Below are 14,844 nucleotides of genomic sequence, written 5' to 3'. Positions count from 1 at the left end.
GTAACCCCTTGCTCAAGCCAGCGACCTTGGGTCCAAGCTGGTGAGCTTTGCTCAAACCAGACGAGCCCGTGCTCAAGCTGGCGACCTCGGGGTCTCAAACCTGGGTCCTTCCGCATCCCAGTCCGATGCTCTATCCACTGCGCCACTGCCTGGTCAGGCAGTTTACTATAATATTTTATTTAACCCAATATATCCACAATGTTCTCATTTTAACCTGGTAATCACTATTTTTAAAGGATTAATGAGATAGTTTATGTTTTTTCTTGTTGGGTCCTCAGAGTCAGGTGTGAATTTTACACTGTGGCACATCTCAGGTGCCACAGGTTCCTACAGGTTCTAGGACTTTCTACACTTCAGGAGCTCGAGGACCACGTCTGGCTTGTGGCTGTCATATTGGACAGTGCAGCTCTAAAATACTGTTCTGAGACTTAAGTCTGTCTAGGGTTTTATTTCTTTAAGACGCACGGTGCAAAGGCCACAGATGTGATTAGAATCTCAGACGAAACGCAGCCCCTTCTGTTCAGACCACGAGCCCTGTGCATCAAGACGCGGCAGCTGCCTTGGAGGGATGTGCCCGGATCGTGGGCTGATTTTAAGCAAGCTGGACTTGGATCGACTCTGCAAACCCCAGTTTATCACTCAAAGGTCATCTGCGATAATGCCAACCTAGGGGTTGAGTTTTACAGTTTTGAAAGGTGCTGATTTTCTGTAAAACCTCGTTATGTTAAATCTTCTTATCCCACTTTTAGAAAAGGGGAAACTGAGGCCTGGAGATGCCATGGCCCAGCGACTGGGGAGCTGGAAGGGGCACAAGGCCTGAGCCAGTGTCTGGTTACTGTCAGGCACCGTGGCTTCCTGTCTGAGCTCCATGCTTCCCCTCTCTGAACCTCATTCTCCCCGTCTCTGAAATGGGCGTGATCACAGGCCTTCCTCCCAGGATTACTCAGATCATCCAGGGAGCACGCAGCCTTGTGCCTGGCATTAACCATGAACTGTCACTGCTGGTGGACGGTGCTGGCGTTGTTGTTGTATCGGAACAGCGAGAAACAGACGTTTTGCCACACAATTAAGTGGCCAAATTAAGGTGTCTTTATTTTAAAGCCGGTGACCGCACGGAGACCTGGGTCAGACCATGCGGCCCTGAACACAGTTTGGGGCCCACTTTTAAAGACAAAATCATATACTGGCTGGGGTACAGGAAGGAGGGGGGAGCTCCGTGAACATGGTACAAAGGCAATAAATCATATTCATTAATTTCGCTAACAAGCCCATTAAAGTTTACTGTCTTGTTACAACATTTATCTATAGGATCCATTAAAAATAAAATAAAAATATTTCTACATACTAAGACTATAAGCTTTTGAAGATGATCACAAAGTAGTGATAAATGTTTCGCATACCTAACAAAAACATTCCTACAGGTTCTAGGGTTTACAACACAGCCCTGACACCTCTGTGATCTGTCCAGGGGTAGGGGGTTTTAAACCTAAGTAAGTTCTGGGGTTATTTAGAGATTAAAATAGAAGAGAAGCTAAAGGAAGTTGCTTATGCTAAGAGCCTTTAAAATTATCTATTGCTAACTTTCTTTTCTATATTTCAGTGTATTAACAAGTGAGATTCAACCAGACCAGTCTAATTCCAGACCAGAGCCTAGGGGCTGGGGATGGGTGTAGGAAGTCCACTCGCCCTCACCAATGACCACCAGTCCCAAGCCGGTAGAGATGCGGGTAGAGGCCAGTAAAGAACTGATCACCTTACAACAGGATAAGAATCATGGGTGTGTACCAGGTGAGAGACAAACATGGAGGAGAAGGGGTGGGGTGGGGGGGGGTCTTGCTGGGTCCCCCAGGAACTTGATAGTCTGGTTGGAAACCATGTACTGGACAAGCTCAGCTATGTCTCCTGCTGTCCCGTCCCCCCCCCCCCCCCAGCACAAGGGACCCAGGCAGCCCGGTGTGGCCACCGCGGGAGAGCCCCTGTAAGGGGGTTCACACAGCCCCCACCAACACCCCCACACACACACTCATAGATACCTCTCCCCCATTTCTTGGGTCCACCCACCATGGCCACAGCTGATTGGACAGCAGAGAGCACTTGACTACACGCAACCAATGGGGGCTAGCCAACAGCCAATAAAATCAACAGCTGCGGAACGCGCCCCTGGAACAGGTGCTCCCAGGTGTGAATGGGAGACACCCAGAGAGAGATGGAACGGTGCGTGGGCTCAGGAGCCCAGACACACGGAGAGGGGGCTGAGCTCAGTGGCCCAAGGGTCTCTGCGAGCAGCAGCAGGAGCAGTGTAAAGGATGTTGACAAGTCCCTCCGAGCATCCGCTTCAGGGCCTGGCTTGTACCAGGAGCATCCGCCCGCGAGCACCTCTACCCCGGGATCCTGCGTGCAGCTCTGCAGTATCAACACCGAAACAAACCAACTATCCCCAACCGGATCTAGTTCTTGTCGGTCTACCACCTGCTCTACTAGGCAGTCGGTCCACCAGAAGCCAAGACCTCATCGAAGACCATTTCCAATCCCGCTTTTCCTTTTGTTACCGTAGAGTAAGCCATTTTCTGTGCCAGCCCCTCACTGCTTTCTTAACCCCCCCCCCCCAACTCCACCGCCGGAATGCCTCCCTGCTCTCACCTTACCCCGGAAACCAGGTCCTCTCTGGCCCAGAGGAGCAGAGTATTGATGATCCCTTGCAGCCTTGCAGCCAGAAGCCCCCTCCTCACTGCGTGTTTCCTGCCAGGCCTTCTCTGGGCATGACGCTGACCATGTGGACCCATCAAAGGCCAGCAAGCCTGTGGTTGTGCGCAGTTGAGCAGGTTGCAGGCAACAGTCCAGCGAAGAGACCAACCAGCACTGCAGGGGAAAGGCAGACACAGGGGCTGATCAGGCACAGTTTGGTTTCAAGACAACGTAAGACCTGGCAACAGCCTCCCCCTACCCTCCCGAGGGGCAGCTTCAGTGTGGCCTGGGGACACACGCTGGGTGGTTAAACTTAGTGATAAAATAACAACTATTCTTGACCAGGCGGTGGTGCAGTAGACAGAGTGTTGGACTGGGACATGGAGGACCCAGGCTCGAAACCTGGAGGTCACCAGCCTAAGCGCGGCTCATCTGGTTTGAGCAAGGCTCTCCAGCTTGAACAAGGGGTCACTCGGTCTGCTGTAGCTCCTGGTCAAGGCACATATGAGAAAGCAATCAATGAACAACTAGGGTGCTGCAAGGAAGAGGAGATGTTTCTCATCTCTCCCTTCCTATCTGTCTGTCCCTGTCTGTCCCGCTCTCTGTCTCTGTCACAAAAAATAAATAAATATAAAAAGAATAATTATTACATAACAAGACTGATGATCATAATAGCTCCCTTTACCTGCCAGACACTGTGCCCAGCGCTTTATAAACATTAGCTCATTGTCTTCTTGTAACAACGCTGGGAGGTGGGTCTATTGTTATCTCCAGTTTAGAGATGAGGAAATCTGGGTTCAGAGAAGTGAAGTGACTCAATCAGTCTCTGTGTGCACCCACAGCCATGTGTGAATACTGCTCACCTGAGAGAGACTCTCCAGAGAGCCCAGGTGGGGAGGAGACCTGGCTGGGAAGGGGCGCATGCCCAGAGCAGGGTGTGGAGACCCATCAGGCTGATCTCCCGTGGGCCCAGCTGGAGCTCCGACCTCCCCGGGGGTCTCGTTTCCAATCTGGACTGTCCTTGTCAGAACCACCACAAGTACCGTGTGCTCTCTCAGCTGCTCGGCCCAGAGCAGTGGGCTGGGGGTGGTGTTCTGGGAAAGTTCTGAGCTCGGAGTCTGGAAAGGACCAGCTATGTCTCCTGCTGTCCCGTCCCCCCCCCCCCCCAGCACAAAGGACCCAGGCAGCCCGGTGTGGCCACCGCGGGAGAGCCTGACCCTCGCATCTCATCGATGCAACCCCTCTGGCCCTGGCACAGCGCAGTTTTTGGCTTTTGAATTGCACGTTCTCCTAGAGGAAAATGCTTCTTCCTCCTGGTTGGATGCCAAATTTGCACCCAGCTGTCAGTCATTCCCCAGCTCTGCACAGTCAAGCCACACGCCCAGAGCGGTGAAAATGACAGGCCTGTAACCAGAATGCCAGGGTGAGTCTTCATGGCAACCAAGGACACGGGAGGCCCCAAAACAGCCGTTTCTGAAGGTCGCAGAGTTAAAGTGGGAGACCGGAGTGCCCAGTGGAGGTGCCTTGCAAGCTCATCCATTCATTCATTCATCCATTCATTCATCCATTCAACCCGGAACCCAGGGCACTAAGTGTGCAAGACACTGTTCCGGGTGCTAGGGACACAGGGGTTGTGTCAGAGGCACCCTGACATTAGGAGTGGCTTGAAGCTCTCCGGGAGGCAGACCTTGACCTGTGACCTCTCTCCAACCCAGGCCTGGGGTTCCGGTGAGCCTGCCTCAGGCCTCTCTCCCGCCTCTTACCGTGTCCCCAGGCACCTCTGCTGGAGCTCAGCAGGCGCTGACTTCAGCAATGTCACGCTGGAGGCCTTGGGCGGGCGGCTGGAACTGGAGGGGCTTCGGGTTCTCTCTTTCCCCTCCCGCCCTCCCAGGCGTGACTCAGGCGGGGCAGAACCTGGGCTGTGGTCAGGCTCTCCACTTTTATGCAATCGCTTTCTTCACTCCAACCACAGGCCCTGCAAGGGGGCCCCCTCCCCTGCCTCTCAACCCTCTGAAGGTCAAGGTTCAGACGCTGGGCCAATCGCTCCGCTGGGTCAAGGCCAGTCCTCAGGAAAGTTCCCCAGCGGAGTGAAGCCTCCACTGCAGAGACACCTCCGTCCTGCACTGCTAGATCCTCCACCCTCCTCCCTCCTCCCCTCCCCTGTCCCCTTTCCTTCTCCTTTCTCCTTCTTCAACCAAGAAAGTGACTTCATAGCCATATGATTTTCCCAAAGGGTACCTGTATTTCTAAAAAAACAAAAAAACAAGCCTTGTCCTAGACTATCCATCCACCTACTCCTTCCTTCCTTCCTTCCTTCCTTCCTTCCTTCCTTCCTTCCTTCCTTCCTTCTTTCCTCCCTCCCTCCCTCCCTCCCTCCCTCCCTCCCTCCCTTCCTTCCTTCGGAAGTGGCACGGTTAAGTGCATGGGCTCAGGAGCCAGAGAACCTGGAGCCAGAGAACCTGTCGGTGTATCCCAGCTCCACTTGTTGCTGTAGCAACCCTGGACCAGTGACTTCCCATTCCGCCTCCATTCCCTCCTCTGGGCTGTGGTAAGGACTCGGGTGATGGGGCAGCCAGGGTGCCCAGAGCAAGGAGATGATTAGTTGCGGTGCCCAGCACACAGGGCTGGCACCTCTCTGAGGGCACTAGGAAGCCTTGGAGGAGTCTCAGGCAGCAGGGTGACCTGGTCAGGTCTCTAGCTGCTGGGGGGAGGGGGTGCCAGAGGAGAAGGGACAAGTGAGGATGCTGATGTTGTCACCCAGATAAGAGATAATGGGCCTGCCTTACCAGTGGTGGCACAGTGGGTAGAGTGCAGACCTGGCACACTGAGGTCCTGGGTTCGAAAGCCTGGAGTCACCAGCTTGTGTGCAGGCTCGCCAGCTTGTGCATGGTGTCTCTGGCTTGAGTGCAGAATCATCGCCATGATCTCAAGGTTGCTGGCTTGAGCCCAAAGGTTGCTGGCTTGAGCAAGAGGCCACTAGCTTGACTTGAGCCTCCCAGTCAATCAATGAACAATTAAGTGAAGCAACCATGAGTTGATGCTTCTCATCTCTCTCCTCTCTGTCTTAAAAAAAAAAAAGAGTCAATGAGGCTAAGAAAGATATGGAGCAGAGAACTGACAGAGGCTGGTGCTTGGTGTTAGAGAAAACAGAATGTCGACAGAAAGCAGAACAGTGGTCACCTCCAGTGCCGGAGGGGTACTGACCGGACAGGACACGAGGAAACTTCCTGGGGGCCGAAACATTTCTGTGTCTCCTTCTGGGTGGTAGGTACAGGATGTCTACATAGATTTTAAAAAATTCATTGAACTGTGCACTTAAGATTTGTGTATTTTACTTAGGTAAGCTGTATTGTAATAAAATAAAATCCTAATGCCCACGTCCCTGACTCAAAGAGCTGAGTGGATGAGGCTGCCATTGGCTGCATTGGGAAGCCTGGAAGAAATGATGAACTGGGGAAAACATCAAGAATTCAGTTTTGTGCCTGACCAGGCAGTGGCGCAGTGGATAGAGCGTCGAACTGGGATGCTGAGGACCCAGGTTCGAGACCCCGTGGTGCCAGCTTGAACGTGGGCTCATCTGGTTTGAGCAAAAAGCTCATCAACTTAGACCCAATGTTGCTGGCCCGAGCAAGGGGTTACTCGGTCTGCTGAAGGCCCACGGTCAAGGCACATATGAGAAAGCAATCAATGAACAACTATGTGTTGCAATGCGCAACGAAAAACTAATGATTGATGCTTCTCATCTCTCTGTTCCTGTCTGTCTGTCCCTGTCTATCTCTCTCTCTGACTCTCTCTCTGTCTCTGTTAAAAAAAAAAAAAGAGAGCCTGACCTGTGGTGGCACAGTGGATAAAGCGTCGACCTGGAAATGCTGAGGTCGCCGGTTCAAAACCCTGGGCTTGCCTGGTCAAGGCACATATGGGAGTTGATGCTTCCAGCTCCTCCCCCGTCTCTCTCTTCTCTGTCTCTCTCTCTCTGTCTCTCTCTCTCCCTCTCTCTCTCCTCTCTAAAATGAATAAATAAAATTAAAAAAAAAATTTAACAAAAAGAATTCAGTTTTGTGCTTACCCAGTGCTGCACACTTTGGTTGTTTCGAATGCATGCCCAGTATAAACAATGCTTAGATCAGGGGTCAGGAACCTTTTTGGCTGAGAGAGCCATGAACACCACATATTTTAAAATGTAATTCCATGAGAGCCATACAATGACCCATGTACATTACACATTATCCAATAAAAATTTGGTGTTGTCCCGGAAGACAGCTGTGATTGGCTCCAGCCACCCACAACCATGAACATGAGCAGTAGGAAATGAATGGATTGTAATACATGAGAATGTTTTATACTTTTAACATTATTTTTTTTTATTAAAGATTTGTCTGCGAGCCAGATGCAGCCATCAAAAGAGCCATATCTGGCTTGCGAGCCATAGGTTCCCAACCCCTGCCCTAATGGGTGCACAGAATGAAAACGCTTGGCCACAAACTTGGCCTGAAACCAGCACTTTCTGGATTTATTTCTCTTCCATAACCAGAGAAAGCTATATTAGAGAGCTAGAGCTGACAATGCTGTGGAGGAACGAGCTCCAGTGGGGGGAAAAGCATTCCAGGAAAGGGAACAGAATATGCAAAGGTCCTGCCCTGAGGAGTACAGGACAGGAGAGCTGGGCCAGGCAAGAGGTTGGTGCTTCATCCCAAGAGCAACGAGAACCATGGGAGGATTTTAAGCAGTTTGAGGGATCTGGGTTTTTAAAAGATGGCTCTGGCTGGATTGGGATGTGTATGTGTGTGTTTAAAGTCCACTAAATAAGTTAGATGTTATATATCTTGTCCATAAAATTTGAATGGAAATCCCCCAAACTCTCCACACAGGGCTTAGCAGCAGCTTGTACAGCAAAGAAGCAGGATGTTTAGCCAGCCAAAGCTAATGTGATCTTAAGTTCTATTGACAGAGGTTCCCTATGAAGACATGGAGAGACGGCCAAATTACACGGTAACTTCTTTGTTATAGCTTTTGTATTGATCCTGGGTTTTGTACAAACGAAAGTAAATGTCCACACACAAGGACAGCTGTACTACACTGTTTAAACAGTAGAACAAGGTCTGCAAGGCAGAACACCCAGCCAAGAACAGTGTTCCTCTCTGGGGAGAAGGAGCAGGAAGGCAGGGCAGACCCTCTGGCCTGAGGTTACCCACCTGAGTCACGGGAAACTTTCAGCACACGCTCCTCTCTCCAACCACCAGGCCTTGCCTTAACTCCAGGTTAGAGGCAACACAGGGGATAGAGGAAGGAGTTGACGGATGCCAGGAGGTGGCAAGAGACAAACCTAGAAGGGGAGTCTTTCCATAGAACACCTGACGCAGTCTGTCCCATGGCCCTTGTCACAAGAACGGGGGCACTGGCTTCGAGCCCCAAGGGCCTGCGATCAGGCAGGATACCGGGCGCGGAGCCCCTGTGTGCACAAACCAGCTGTAAAACCCAGTTTGGGGCTCCCTGGCAATGTCTTAATAAAACCTCGCTTTAGATAAGATAGCGAATTTTCTGAAATGGAAATCACTGACTCATTAAAGGAGGTCATAAAACAGTATATTTTGTTTTGTTTCCATAGATGAAATCTCATTAAGATAGTAATTAACTCAGCTTCTCCCAAGGACAATAAACATTCTCAGATAAAACCGTGGCATCTCGTCATCCAGTGACGTATTTCATCCATGGGCTTACATCTCAGAAAAGGAAACCCTAACTCGAGCACTTACTTGAGCATGAGTGTGTGTGTGTGTGTGTGTGTGTGTGTGTGTGTGGTAAAAGTTCCAGAAGGTTCTTTTTATCCTTCTGAACAGTGATGGTATCTCAGCGGTGGGGATGCAATTTTTTATTTTTGCTTCTTTGTATTTTCTAATTTTCTTCATTGTATATGTCCTGTTCTTGTCATTTTAAGAAAAAGTTTTTTTTTTTTTATAATTTTATTTTTTTAATGGGGTGACATCAATATAAGAAAAAGTTTTAAAATATATACATGCATTATGGGTACTTATTCTTCAAAACTCTCAAGTCAAAAGAAATGGTGGCTGCAATGGAAGCCCCCCACCTCCCTCTGTGAGACCTTTCCCGGGTGGCTCAGGCCCCTTCCAAGCCTCTGTGAGGTCTGAAGGGGGCAGGTGCCCACCAGGAAAATCGGACCCCGCAGGGCACCTAGCCGAGGAGGGCACCCCGGAGCACAGTGCCTTGGCTTCGCCGGGCCATCTCGCCTCTTTGCTCTCGGCTCTGGCGTTTCACCTGGGTTCCCCTATGACCGCCCAGACTCGGCCCACCCGGTGCGGCCTGATTCCACCTATCACCATGGCGTGGGGCGCTGGGAGCCCCTAGAAGCGCGGGTACGGGGGGGGGGGGGGTGCGGTCCCTGCCCTGGCGCGTCAGCGTCTTGGCGCTCAGAGTCGCCAGCTTGAGTTCAGAATCCGGCTCCTCTACTCTCACGAGGTGTTTCAGGTCCGTTTCAGCTTCCCAGACCTCGCTGCGCTCAGCTTTCTGCAAGGACAGCAGCGAGCACACCCCTCTATAAAGTGTGGGCGGTGGCCCCCACGGGCTGTGTGCACAGAACTCCGCTCAGGCCCTGGCTGGTCCAAGTTCTCACGCAGACGAGCGATCTCACGCATTCTGGTCAAATTCAAAGCCTTGTTTCCCATGGCAACTAAAATGTAAGGCTTAATCCTTGATTAGCTCTTGGATGAAAAGAAAAACAACTCTAAAGGACATTATTGAGACAACTGGGGAAATCTGAATGTGGACCGGATAATAGAGAATATTATTGTATTAAAATTAAATTGGGTAAGATGGTGGTGTTGTGTGTGGCTTTACAGGTGTCCTTGACTTTCGGAGATACAAAACAAAGGGTTTAGGGATGAAGTTTAATAATATCTGCAAAGTGTTTTCAAATGGGTCAGTGAAAAAGCGAGAGAAAGGGAGGCCCAAGTGGGAACGTGCTGGCATTGGGTGGGCCCAGGGGAAGATGTTCACGGCACTGTCTTTTCTACTTTTGTAGAGGTTCAAAACCTTTTTTTCCCCTCAAAATAAAATGCTCTCACTCAGTTTTCTAAGAAGGAGGGTCTTGCTTTCTCCCACTCCCTGTGTGCATCAAGTTGGCCGTGGGCTCACTGCATACATATCTCAACGCTGCTCCCAGAAGAACTGCTACCCGCAAACCTTCAGTACCTCCACGGCTGAGATACGGGCTCACCAGCGTGTCAGTCTGGTCATTGCTGACCGCTGTCCTCCAGCCTCCACCAGCAGAGCCTCTGAGCTGAGTCCCCAAGCAGAGACCCACACCCTTTGACTAGCATGGCAGACGGTGCCACCTAATTTAGATGGACTTCACCAAATCAGCTTCGTTTAGTCTACAAGTCGTGCTTCTCAGCATTTGGGAGGATGGTCAGAGTGTCCTTTGCCACTCTGTTACAAGTACAGGACTTCTCCCAGAGTACACACACACACACACACACACACACACTGTGTACCAAAGAGCAGGCAGAAGCTGTGCTGTCCGCCCACTGGCCCTAGGTGAAAATCAGAAATGGGAGACAACCTAAATGTCTCTCAGCTGCTAAATTACTAGACAAAATGTAACATATCCTTAAAATGAAGTACAGTTCGGCAGTAAAAAGGAACCATCACAGGTACATGCTATGACACAGATGTCCTTCAAAAATATTATGTTTAGGAAAAGAGGCCAGACACAAGAGACCACATACTGTATGGTCTATTTCTATGAAACGTACAGAAAGGGCAAAGTTATAAAGACAGAAAGTAGATCCGTGGTTGTGTGGGGCAGAGACAGGAAGTAAGAGTAACGTACAAGAGCGATCATCCTGGGATGATGCAATGTTTTAAAACTGATTTGTGTTAATGGTTGCATAACTCTGTAAATTTATTTAAAATCACTAAATTGCACCCATTAAAAGGTGAGCAATGAGACATGCAAATGTGTCTCAATAATATTCATTTTAATGTCATTGGACTGGAACATATTGACTAAGTTTTTTCCCCCAAAGAGCCTTATGTCTGAAAGGCTCGCCCACCTCTGGTGAACACGCAGGGTCCATAACCCACACTCACAAGATCTTGTCCCTGCCCTTGTCTCCTTTGTTCAAATCCTCACCACATATTTGTTTTGCCTTGACTGGACGGTATGTCCCCAGGGAAGGGAGGGGCCATGTCTGTCTTGCTCACTACTGTGTCCCAGTCCCCCCCACCCCCATTCACTGGGAAACTGCTCTCTAAATACTTGTCTAATGAGTGAAGGAAGAAATGAATGTTGTCACTCTCCTCCCCCTTGGGGAAGGGGCAGGCTATCTAGCTGTTCCTTTTACACAGTCATCAAATATCTAAGCACTCTCCTTTCCTACAACTGGGTATCTGAGACTATGTACTCCGCAGGAGAGCATTCAACTCTGTTCTCTGCGTTCCTGGTTCGAAGCCTGGACCTTGCTCCCTGGAATTGCTTTTTTAGAGCCGGTTGGGCATTAGGGGCTAATGTTTCTACCATTTTTCAAAGGCTTACCATGCACCAGGGACTTCGTTTATATAAATAATCTCATTCAACCCTTGCAACAGTTCTCTGGACTAGGCCCTGTTATTATCCCTAGTTTGCAGATCAGAAAACTGAGGTCTGGTGAGGTTAAGATGTCACCCAGCTGGTCAAAATGCTCAGTAGCAGAACAGGATATGAACTCTGGGCTTTTATGCCAAAGTCCAGGCACTTGAGACTAAACACAAATCATTCCGCCCTCCCGAGGGTGTGCCCACCTCTGGGTGCTTCAATGGAATGACATTAATCAGACTTGGGAACTGGAGTTTTCCTGAACCCCTGTTGACATTTTTTTTTAAACAGTAAGTTTTTCAGAAACAGACATTCTTTTTTTTATTTTTTATTTTTATTTATTCATTCTAGAGAGGAGAGAGAGAGAGAGAGACAGAGAGAGAGAGGAGAGAGAGACGGGGGGAGGAGCCGGAAGCATCAACTCCCATATGTGCCCTGACCAGGCAAGCCCAGGGTTTTGAACCGGCGACCTCAGCATTTCCAGGTCGACGCTTTATCCACTGCGCCACCACAGGTCAGGCCCTGTTGACATTTATTTACAGGCCTCCGAACTATGTACTGGATAATTTTAAGGACTAGAAAATAGGTACTTTATCAACACCAGTACATGGTATTGCTATTTCAATAAGCGGTCCTTTCTTTGCCTGGGTGCTGTTTTCTACCTCTACCTGCCTCTCGTGTTCTCAGATGAATTCTCTGCCTTTTCTTCTCTCTTGCAAAAACGGCCTCTTCCTTGTTTCAAGTTGTTGAGGCAATTGGGGCTCCCTATTTCTAACCCTGCGTGCTGGCCCCATCTAGTGGTTACAGGTAGGAAGTACACCAGCCTTCCTCTGACAAGCAGCCGGCCAGGCAAGGTTTGCGGAAATGAATGCCTTCTAGCCTTTCTCCCAGAACAAAAATAGCAATACTCTCTAGGTGACCAGAGGCCAGATTCTCCAGATAACATCAAGATACCTCTCTGGAGGCCGTCTTAACACTTGTATTTAATTATAAACTATTTCATTAAAGGAAGCAACATTAACACCCCAGATTTAATAGATGCTACACTTTGCTATATTTCCTTCAGTTCTTTGTATCTTTAATAAAACCAAAGCTCCAAGAAAAACCCCTTTGGGCTTTCTTCCCTAAAGCCACCTCCATGCTGAATTTGGAGTGTATCAATTCCCTGTCATGTCTTGTTTTTACTTTAACCACACATGAATGTATCCATCCACAGTGTAGCATGTGTGTATTTTAATGTATAAATAAATGGTAAACTATTTCTACCCTTTTGCTACTTTTTCTTTTTCACTCAACTCTGGTTCCTGAGATTTATACACATAGTTCAAGTGAATCCATTTTTGTCTGATATATAAATAATATTCCATTGTAGGTCTAAATTGTTTGTTTATCCATTTCCATAGTGAGAGAAAATTAGGGTCCCTTTAGGGCTGGGCTTTGTACCCTCCCTGCTGTAAGTGGAACAGAGGTGGGAAGATGGAATGGGACGGGGGCAGCCAGAGCCCAGGGCCCGGCCACCGCCTCAGCAGCCCCTCTTCTAACCCCAGTGGACTGGCACCACACGTGCTATAATAAAGGCTCGAGGAGTGGACTTTCTGGGCACACAGCTTCAACCTTGCCAGCTATTGCTAGATTGGTCTTGTCTGCTACCTTACCTCTTTAACTGACTTTGGGGGGCTGTTGCTCCCCCAAAGATCCTGGGTATGTAGCTTAGGACTGGAGAGCATCCAGCCATCTATTCATTTCACAAATATGTATCGTCACCGGCTGTGCCATGAAAAATAGAGTCTCCATCTCTGACCCGAGAAGTGCACGTCCTCGCCAGCCGCTGTGAAACCGGCAGGCTAACTTGTGAGAGGGTCAGCAAGGGAAAACGTGAGCCCCTTCACTGTTCTTGACAAGACACCCCCATCCCTGCCATGTACAAAGCACTGTCACCTGGGCTTCTTTTGAAGGGAATGATAGTGTTTCCCCGAAAATAAGACAGTGTCTTATATTCACTTTTGCTCCTAAAGATGCACTAGGTCTTATTTTCAGGGGATGTCTTATTTTTCCAAGAACAAGAATTCACATTTTTGTTGACCAAAAAAGTCAACATTAATTAATATACTGTAGTCATGTCATCACAGACATCAGTATAACCAGCCAAACTCTGAATTCCATCAAGAATTTCTTGTGACTCTATTTCCATGTACAACAATCTACTATTTCCCCGAAAATAAGACAGTGTCTTATATTAATTTTTGCTCCTAAAGACGAGTGAGATCTTATTTTCAGGGGATGTCTAATTTTCGGGGAAATAAATGGCCAATTCCTTAGAGTAAATATATTTATATATTCAAGTGTTCTGTTATCTCTGGAGAGCCCTGAATAATTTAAGTAGTGGAAATCTCCATTTTACAGGTAAAGAAGCTGAGATCCAAAGAGGTTAAATAATGTGCCCAAGGAACTTACCCCATGAGTAGAAAGGATGGATCCAGTAAAGGAACTTCAGCACCATGCCCTGGTTTTTTCTCACTAGCCTTTATTACCATCCTTAGTGACCACAGCAGTGTGTTTGTTCCCTTGTTTATTGTCTGTCTAGCACAGCCCCACAGGAGGTCCCCAGCCTGTTGTGTTCACCTTTACACACTGCCTGGCATACAGTGACGCTCAAAGAATACTGCTGAGTGAATGAGTGGACAAACTTAGGTGTTGGAGGAGGGCTGAGCAGTGTTGTTGGGCGACTGAGAGGTGAGGCAGCATGGAGACTCTGTACGGGGGGAGGGGTGGGGAATAAGGTTGCTGACTCTGTATATTCTGAACATTTTTGCACAGTTGCCTACACCAGCAGTGGGGGGGGGGGTGTCATGGCACTCAAAGCCAACACAGGAGAGACGGATGTGCATTTCATTCCCTTTGCGGGATAGCTCTTTCCTCATTCACATAGTTACAGTGGGGGCAGCCGTACTGACCCCAACAGATGCTGCTCACACCCTAGGCTGCAGCTGATTGGATCAAGGGGTCACCTGATCCAGGAGGGCCAATCAAACTCGTCCCCTGGGAGTTTGGAATGAGGCTGAGAGAGTGATAGGGGGGAGAAGAGTCAGTGTGTGGTCTCTCTGGGTGTCTGGACCATGGCACACAGAGCCAGGTGCTGTGCGAAGAAGAGTGGATCAGATCCACAGGGGGAAAGTGGTGAGAGAGAATGAAGGAGAGAAGCAGGCACTCCAGTCCTGTCTCAAGTCCCCTTTTTGGCCCCTGGGCACCTCTGAACACCAGGTTTCCCTTCCCCATTATGTTTTGCTTATTAAGCAGGTTGGCAGCCCTTGCACCCACACCCATTAAGATTTCATAGAAATAACCTCTGTATCACTGCATACAAGATAACAAGAAAAGGAGAACACCTGCCTGACCAGGCAGTGGCGCAGTGGATAGAGCATCGGACTGGGATGTGGAGGACCCAGGTTCGAGACCCGAGGTCGCCAGCTTGAGCACAGACTCATCTGATTTGAGCAAAGCTCACCAGCTTGGACCCAAGGTCACTGGCTCGAGCAATGGGTTACTCGATCTGCTGAAGGCTCATGGTC

At 49.2% G+C, this 14,844-nt stretch overlaps 1 protein-coding gene across 1 annotated transcript in view; it reads right to left on the bottom strand.

The window, feature by feature from the left end:
- The window catches only part of PTGES (prostaglandin E synthase), a 30,719-nt gene extending 26,158 nt beyond the window's left edge, over positions 1–4,561 (bottom strand). Inside the window, exons 1-2 of the mRNA XM_066254624.1 lie at positions 4,449–4,561; positions 2,641–2,859 (exon numbers count right to left, since the gene is read on the bottom strand). The gene's annotated coding sequence lies outside the window, so the exon portion shown is untranslated. The remainder of the gene's footprint in view (positions 1–2,640; positions 2,860–4,448) is intronic.
- Positions 4,562–14,844: the final 10,283 nt, after the last annotated feature.

Source organism: Saccopteryx bilineata, chromosome 2 (assembly GCF_036850765.1).
Source record: "Saccopteryx bilineata isolate mSacBil1 chromosome 2, mSacBil1_pri_phased_curated, whole genome shotgun sequence".
NCBI classification, from domain to species: domain Eukaryota; kingdom Metazoa; phylum Chordata; class Mammalia; order Chiroptera; family Emballonuridae; genus Saccopteryx; species Saccopteryx bilineata.
Note: the sequence above shows the minus strand (reverse complement) of the source record. Positions and strands in the feature narration are given on the sequence as shown.